At 43.1% G+C, this 9,482-nt stretch overlaps 1 pseudogene; it reads right to left on the bottom strand.

Annotated features, from left to right (window-relative positions):
- Positions 1 to 7,720: 7,720 nt before the first annotated feature.
- On the bottom strand, positions 7,721 to 8,877 carry LOC132389745 (N-acetyllactosaminide beta-1,3-N-acetylglucosaminyltransferase 3-like; annotated as a pseudogene).
- Positions 8,878 to 9,482: the final 605 nt, after the last annotated feature.

The raw sequence follows: 9,482 nt of genomic DNA, 5'->3' as shown, positions 1-9,482 counted from the left end.
CACACACACACACACACACACCGACACACGCACACCACCCACACACACACACACCACCCACACACACACACGCACACCACACACACACACCACACACACACACACACACACACACCACCCACACTACCCACACAAACACACACACCACCCACACTCGCACACCCACATACACACCACCCACACACACATACACACCACCCACACACACACACACACACACACACACACACACACACACACACACACACACACACACATATATATATATATATATATAATTTAAATTTATTTATATATATTTAATTCTTGGTGATGGGGTGCGTGTCTGTGGTCTGTACTGAATGCTCACAAACTAGTGATTGCTCCCTTTCTGCTCTGAGATCTACTCCCAGTCTATCAATAGACTGTCACTCCAACGTTCCTTCCCTTTCGGATTCTGCGTGCCATCATACTCTCCCCGTGTTTCAATGGGACTCCCTTTACTGTCTTTTATCGGATTCCATTTTGAAACATATATGAACCCGGGAAAGACCAGCAGCCATTCCTGCCCTTGCGGTCTTGCATAAACTCTCAGTTGTGTGCTGGAAGGATAAAAAAGAAAGACAATCTAGCGAACAGTCCGTAGCGGGTCTAATATTAGAAAGGGGAACGGATCAGGTGACAGATCTCTCCGCATGTCACTATTTCAGAACGACAGGGCAGAACTCTCCTTCATTTACGGTACATGGGAATATGACCAGGGAGCATGAGATGTATTGAACTGGACATCTGCGATGTGTGATGCCAACTGGCCAGAACATGAAATGGTAAATAAGGAAATAATGTACTGACGGAAATGCACAACAGATATGTGCAGATTGATCAGAAAATACTTACATGGGTTCAATATAGGCTTGTCTAATTGAGGCAAAGGATGATAGCGTAAAGTAACCCTTGCTGACAAGAAATATGGAACAGCTCATCAAGAGGAGGACAGGTAGATACTTAAGATTTAGGATCAGATAGGGTTATGGCGAGTCACAATGTAGACAGAAAAGAATTTAACAATGGACTTCAAAGTTAGAAGCGGAGTAAAGATGCTCTAAGATAAGTGAAGAACAGGAGGAGACTGTGGAGAGTGTAGGCAGATCAGAGGTAAAAGAGGAAAACTTGTGTCTGGAGTCCAAGGAGGCGGTGAAGCTCCTCACTGAATACATTGAGCAATGTGAACACAGCGTCAAAAGATAGATATGCTCGAACATGCCGACGCCTGAAAGAGGATGTGATAGAAACTTGGAAAACATGATAGATGATTCCCCGATATCGGAAGGGATATACTCCAGTTAATAGATGATTCCCCGATATCGGAAGGGATATACTCCAGGTGATAGTTGATTCCCCGATACCGGAAGGGATATACTCTAGGTACTAGATGATTCCCCGAAATCGGAAGGGATATACTCCAGGTAATTTTGGAAGGCGAGCTCAGATATTGTTGAGCTTTTGGACAGGATATTTGTGTCTTAGCCGGCCGCGGAAGTAGAACTAGATGATTGGAGGGTGAAAATTCTTTTCATTTGTTGACGAAAAATAATAGGGATACTTCTTGGAATTATTGACCAGGGAGTCTTACATCAGTAGTGGGTAAATTACTGGAGGGGATTATTGAAGAAGCAACTTATGAGTATTTAGAGAAACGTTGTCTGGTTAAGGAAGGAACACATGGCATGTTGTCCTTTATGAGTCAGATTGAATTATTTGAAAAAGTGAAAATAAAACAAACAGAAGAATCAGATCGGTCGATGTGGGTGCATTAATTACGGTCAAGTATTTGATCAGTTCCCCAAAGTGGACTCATTCAGATCGAGGGAAACCTGGCTGCGTTGATTCAGAATTGGCTTCCTCACAGAAGGCAGGTGATACAGTAGATAGAGTCAATTCTGGCTGGAAGACAGCGGGCAGCCGTGTTCCGCATGCAGAGTCGAAATTTCGGTACACTTTTTAACTTTATTTCGAGTTTGCAGTTAAACTGCTGAAATAGGGCGGAGGGAAATAGTCGATTTAATCTGAACATAGAGCAGCACCTGGATAATTTATGGAATTAAGACTGACGACGTAAGCAAATCGCTGAGTGATTCACTGCACCAGCACGTTGTCTAAACTGACCTGTCATTTACGTATTACAGGGCAAATGCTACATTGACTTGAAAGCACTACAGCTTAAAACCGACATTTCGAAGTGTTCAGCAGCAGCTTTTGCTGCTCATTAAAATAACCAGCCTTTGCAAAATGCCAATTTCAATTTCCCAATTGAAGTACACACCATTTTATCATAATGCCAATTTATCTCTGAATCGTGGTTTTATCGCTTCGAGTGCAGACTCGCTCATATTTCGATCTATTTAACCTTGAATCCACATGGCCGGTGTGGAATCTGTGTCTCCATCTGAAATCATTAATAAATGAAACAAACAAATCTACACAAACTAAAATCGCAGCGAAAGCAAAGCAAATATTTAAGCTTACACTTGTCTTCCTTCTAAACCATCATAGGCAATTGGGGAATGCAGAATATCAACTTCCAACGTTTCCACCTTCTCATGCAATAACCATCCCTTTACTCAGTCTCCATGCTTTAATGTGTGCGAGGCCAGAGGGATCGAACAGTATCAACGACTGTCTAGATTAGTCGGTGCTGTGAGACACTAAAGTTCTAACCTGGACATATAGTCTGTCAGCCATAGGAAACCACTGCACAGAAACAGGGTCTCCAGCCCGTCAGGTCCGGGAGGAATTGTTTAAACTGCCTACTGCCATCGGCCCCACCAGGACCGCGGCCATCCATATCCCTTTCATCCGTGGATTTCTCCAATCACCTCTTAAACGTTGACATCGGAAACTCAATTATCATTTGTGTTGGCAACACTCTGACCACCCTCTGAGAGAAGACGTTTTCCCTCATGTTTCCCTTAAACATTTCACATTTCACCCTTCACCTATGATTCTCAGTTGTATTCTCGCCCTACATCAGTGGATAAACCCCGCTTGCATTTACACTCTCTATACGCCCCATAATGTTGTATACCTCTATCAACTCTCCCCTCTGTCTTCTACCTGCTCGGAGATAAAACGCTGTCATATGTAATCTTTCCTTTTAATTAAAAACATTAAGTGCGTCACGGCACTAGCCGTGTAATTTTTTTCTGCATTATTTTAACTTTATTTCCATCTTTGCCGCACACAGTATTCCACATTAGGCCCCGATAAAGCCTTAAACGACAGCAAAGTAACGTCACAACTCCTGCACTCAGTACTTTGGTATATGAAGGCGAATGTGCGAAAATCTTTTTTTCTTACGACCCTGTCTAACTGTGGTGCAACTTTCATTGAATTATGGAATTATTCCCAGACTCGTTTCTTCTATCGTCCTCCTCAGTGCCCTATTTTTCATTGTGTCAGACCAACTCTGTCTGGTCCGCCAAAGTGCAAAATCTAACTCTTGTCTGTGTTAAATGCGATCTGACAGTTTTCAACACATTTTTCCAGCTGGTCCAGATTCCGCTTCATGCTCCGGTACTCTTCATCACTGTCGAATACACCCGCAATGTTGCTGTCATCGGCAAATTTGCTGATCTTGTTAACGATATTATCATCCAGATAGTTGATATAGATTACAAATAACAACGGGCGCAACACCGATCCCTCATCACAGGTCCGCAGTCACAGAGACATCCATCCATTACCACACTCTAGCTTCCCCACAGCATAGCCAATGGCGAATCCAATTTACTACCTCATCGTAAAAGCCAAAAGACTGATCCTTCCCGAGCATCCTCCCATACGGAAATTCTTTATTGAAGTCTCTTTTAGTCGGCATCCACTGCCTTGCCTTCCACACCATACTTGGTAACTACCTCGTAAAGCTCTGTGAGATGGGTTAGACATGATCTACTACGCACGGGTCCATTCTGACTATCGCCAATGTTTTTGTTTGTCCAGTTACTTCCCTTCATACCCCATGACCAGCGTAGTCTGAACAACGAGGACAATTCATCATTACATAATACTTGGCAAGTCCCTTCCAAGCAAAGCTATCGAGATCATCCTGCAGTTGGGACTGATATTTATGGCCTAATATTTTTTTTAATTCTCCTGCACTTTATTATTCGACGCATTGAGAGTAGTCTGGAAGAGCAAGGCGTTGTAGCTTTAAATAATTAATCGATTTACTTAACTATAGCAAGATACGGTACGCTCGGTCGAACACAGAAGATGGAATACTTCAGCACAATGCACAAGGTTCTGATAGGATTTCAACTAATGTAAGTTCGATCTAACACATCCCCCATGCATTTCAATCAGAATCAAAGGTTTAAAAGGTACAATTGAAGAATCAGAACAGATTTAATATCACAGACATACGTCGCAAAATTGTTAACTTTTACGGTAGCAGTACAATGAAATACAGGATAAATAAATATAGAGAAAACAAAACTGAGATACAGGTGGTAGCGGGGAGAAAAAGCTGTTCCTGAATCGCTGATCCCGAGCTTTCAGGCTTCTGTATCTCCCTGCCGGTGGTAATACTGTGTAGAGGGCACGTCCTGTAGTGGGCAATGTTAATGATGGGCGCCGATGTGACAATAATCATCCCTTGTAACAATGATCAATGAGATACAGAGAATCTGTATTTACCAACAAGTATCTGCTATTATTTCTACTAAAACCACGTAGAGTTACACACTGTCGCTGACAGCAACATCGCGGGAGTAGTCGACGGTGATGAATAGTACTGGAGCGTGAAAAGGAATCTGCACCAGCTGGAAAATGGGTTGAAAACACTTAACAAGTAGTTACACCTCTGAGCATTGTCTCAGGTTTATTGCTCTGATTAGATTGTCCCAGTGTCAAGAATCAGTTCAGAGTCCACGCCCTTCACATAACAAATGGCGACTTGTTTGAGAACGGTGTCAGGTTTAGCAGATCTTTACCTGAAGCTCCCTGTGTCCACGTTCAGTTCCTCTGATTAAATTATTCCAGTGTAAGAATCAGTTCATAGTCCAAAAAATGGGGGAAAACAGAGATAACTGGTTTGTCTGCTTCCCCTGTCCTTGATCAGTCTGTAGTTTCTTTTGGCCAACAATGTTTTATGAGCCATTCAATCTGACACGAATGTATCTTTCTTGTGTCTGATGTCGTCTGTATGTACAGGGGTGGATGATGGAGTTTTTGCGGAAATGACGAGAGCTGTAGGGGTGGAAGGGGTTTACAGAAATATGGTGTGATATAGAGGTTGGAACGGTTTTGTTACGTGCCCTGTAACGGGTTAAAAGTATCAGCATAAATGGAACACACCGGGAGTCTGGTATTGCCACAAATAAAACACTGTTCAATAGTATCTACGTAATCTCGTAATATAAAACCAGATAAATCAAACAGGTTAGCAGAGTTTATGCAAATGTAAGTGAATAAATATGAAACCGCAAGCTTCTTCAGCTTAGCTGGTAAATAATACAGTCTTACGATGGTATAGGAATGACGTCAGTTCAGTTCGTGATAATAAGTTGAGTAGAATTGAGGAGACAGAGAAAGACAGGTGATTTGTTTTCCAAGTAAGCTGATGTCGTTGATCTTTCCGTTGCCTTCCGAAGTTTTGTGATCACACAAAAGTGTACCGCCTTCACGCAGTAAAGCTATCAAAGGTTAAACACACCGATAACATTCCACCGGTCACCCCTTTCCCACACTGCGATCAAAACCCAGCCTTTCGTGGGCACTGAAAATTCATCCAGTCTATTTCTTCTGCATTTCTGTCCGTGACTTCTGTGTGTCTGTCTGAAAAGCCAGTTGACCTTGAATATATCCCAAACATGCTGAACGCCAGCTGCCCATTATATAGCCACGCCCTTCCGTAACCATGGCGACTCACAAGCTGCTCGGTTCTCTCTCTCTCTCTCTCTCTCTCTCTCTCTCTCTCTCTCTCACTCTCTCTCTCTCTCTCTCTCTCTCTCTCTCTCTCTCTCTCTCTCTCTCTCTCTCTCTGTGTCTCTGAATCGGTGTACACCAACTATCTCTCTTTTTAAAGGCACAGTCATATTGTATACACCTTAGCATCTCGTCACAGTCTCGTCACAATTCCAATTGTGGGATTGAGCTTAGTAGCAAAGAGGCAATGTTGCAGCTATATAGGACCCTGGTCGGATCCCACTTGGAGTACTGTGCTCAGTTATAGTTGCCTCACTACAGGAAGGACATGGAAACCATAGAAAGGGTGCAGAGGAGATTTACAAGGATATTGTCTGAATTGGGGAGCATGCCTTACGAGAATAGGTCAAGTGAACTCGGCCTTTTCTCCTTGGAGCAATGGAGGATGAGAGGTCGCCTCATAGAGGTGTACAAGATAATGAGAGACATTGATCGTGTGGACAGTCAGAGGCTGTCCGCAGGGCTGAAATGGCTCGCATGAGAGGGCATAGTTTAAGGTGCTTGGAAGTAAGTCCAGAGCAGATGCCAGGGGTAAGTTTTTTTTTACACAGAGAGAGGTGAGTGCATAGAATGGGCTGCCGGCGGCTGTGTTGGAGGAGGAAACGATACGGTCTGTTAAGAGACTCTTGGATGGTTACATGGTGCTTAGAAAAAGAGGGCTATGGGTAAAGCCTAGGTAATTCTAAGGTAGGGACATGTTCGGCACAGCTCTGTGGGCCGAGGGCCGATATTGTGCTGTAGGTTTTCTATGTTTCTAAGACGACGGTCACTGGGTTTGTCCCACCTTCCTTTAATTTGCTGTTACTAATCAAACCCAAATGCCGATTGGCTACTAGATGATTGGTCACCGATTGCTCTATTGCACTGCCGTGAGATGCCCCTCGGACAATGAGCCTTATTGAAGTCCCCTCCTCTCCAGATTTCCGATGTCCAGGTTGGCCACTAGTCAAAGCTACCGGACTTAACTCTCAGTGATGACCGTGTCAATACCAGCAACATGACACTGGCAACCGAGTACATTGTCTTAGACAAAACACCTGCCAAATCTAATGCCACTCCCCTTCGCACTACATATGGACTGTTGTCTATGTATGCATATTGATCTGTTGTCCCCACATGTTCATTGATCTCTTTCCCCCTCTGCAATGTAAATGCTCCAGTTAAACCCATCTCCTGCGTGTGTGCTTCTACTTGATATGTAGTTACACAGACACAATGCAGGCTGACATTTGAGTACAGAAGTGATGACCATAAGTTTCTCTATTCCTCCAACCCTGAGACAATTTCAGATCTTGATTCTTTGTTGTTCTCACAGTTCCATTCCAAGAGATGCTTCTGTCTCTTTCACATTTTGCAAGGGACATGTAAGCAACGGCAAGAAAAGAAATACACAGATGGAACTGTTACTAAAAATTTTATTGGTGGCTTATTATACAAATGCCCCAAGTGAACATGCTGGGCCAATCTGCACGCAATGCAAAAGGACTGCTCACTTGGAATAACTTTACAATTGACTTAAATTGTTGTGCTCCTGTCAATATTGTAATGTCATTATGGGTGCAGTAATAATTAGGCTGAGTGATGACACCTGGCGGCTTTTCAAACATTTGTAGAGTGTAGAAAGGCACCAACTCTATAAATTAATATATCCTCCAATATAATTTAGGAATTAACCTTCTTGCATTGCATAAACAACTGATTAACACATGTTTACAAACTGCATTACATTCCAACAGTTGCTACATTCTCTCATGACTCATGTGGTCCTTTCCGTGGATGCAGACTTCTGGGGAGCACGAACACATTTCAGATTAGCATCATGCACCGCATCCCACATCAATAGCAGTTCGAAAGGCCGAAAACGATGCACTAGCAGCAACTCACGGTAATAGCAAGGATTGAAAATTCATCCTGGGTTGGAGGAACCCTGGCTCCAGCTGTCCTGAATCCGCTATGGGAGTGTGGCGCGAGTCCAGCCTTGGCCAGACACATCCCCCAAAATACATCATCAATGGGGAATAGTTCAAGGTCTTGGGCTATGTGGTAAATGATATGAGCTGTATACACAGACATGAGTATGCCCGCTCCACTAACGTATGGTGGGTACGACTTGATGGTGGTCACTATTTCTGGCACATAATACTTGCTCGACTTCTGGCGAATTGGCCCAAACCCATAAACGAGATGGCCCACAAACAGGTGTTGGTGAACCTTCACGCCTAGCAAGTAATCAACCATGTTATCGGTGTTGGCAAATACATCATCATCTCCATGGAAGATGAATTTAGCACTGGGGCAAAATTCACTGACCCACTGCAGCGACTTGTATTGTTTGAGGGTGAGGTTGAAAAAGGTATCCAAGAAATCCCATTGTAGGATATCTCTGTGTTCTCTGTTTTCCATGGCTAACAGCTGATTCAATTTCCTACTTTCATTTTGGTCAGGAGAGACACCGGAGATAAAGACTCTCTTAATTAGGACCCCTTTGAATTCGCGTTCCTTGCCCCAAGTCTTCCTTACCATTTCCCGCCGATCCAGGTTGAAAGGGTGAGATTTGATCACCAGGAGCAGGAAGACATTCTGAGATCCTTCTTGACCACCACATTGGTCTGGGACATTTTGAATCATGTCAAATTCTCGACAGTGTTTATACATCAAGTAGTTTTTTATGTGCTCTTTCTCTTGATGAAATGAGGACAGGTGCACCAATGTCGTGTTCGCGTGGCACTTTGGCTTGAGCACTGATTCATTTGCATCAGCAGTAACAACCTTGGGCAGGTCATTGCGATGAAAAGTTTCTGCAACAACATCAGTCTCTCGACATTGGTCATTATCCCAGAACATGAAGAACAATCCCAGAGTAATCACAACACCCAGCACTACTTTCTCATGGAATCGCCGATGTCTTCTCATCTTTCACCTGAAGTACAGAAAAAATGGATTAATTCAAAGAAAACTTTACATTTACATGATGCTTGAGAAGAATGGGAAGTTTAAACTGTAATGAAATTCACTAATGCTTTGTAATATTGACCTTAAAATGGTGGTGAGGTAAGGAATACGCAGAGCCCTACACGCTGCTGAAAGTTTAATTAACCTGAAGCATTCCATCCCAGCAGAAAAACAAATCTACCTATAGGATACCATCTCTGTCATTAAACTGAAAATCGCGTAGTTTCTTTCTGGGCATTAAAGATGTATGATTCCAAAGGCTTTATTCCACCTCGCTTCACAGCTCTCATCACTCCTCTCGGGGCTTAAACTGAGCTGGGCCAGACATAGCGCAATATAGCACAATGCAGACATTTTGGTCCATGATGTTGCACCGACCTTTTAATTTGCTCCAAGATCAGTTGATCCCTACTCTCTCAAATAGCTGTCCATTTTTCTTTCATCCATGTGTCTATCTGAAAGCCTCTTAAATCACACTGATGCATCTACCCTTATCACTACCCAGGCTGTGCATTCCATACAACCACCATTTTCTTTTTGTTAAAAAAATACTACTTCTGACAAAC

Source organism: Hypanus sabinus, unplaced genomic scaffold (genome assembly GCF_030144855.1).
Source record: "Hypanus sabinus isolate sHypSab1 unplaced genomic scaffold, sHypSab1.hap1 scaffold_646, whole genome shotgun sequence".
In the NCBI taxonomy this organism is placed as follows: Eukaryota; Metazoa; Chordata; class Chondrichthyes; order Myliobatiformes; family Dasyatidae; genus Hypanus; species Hypanus sabinus.
The sequence above is the reverse complement of the archived record's forward strand: the minus strand, read 5'-3'. Positions and strand labels throughout refer to the sequence as shown.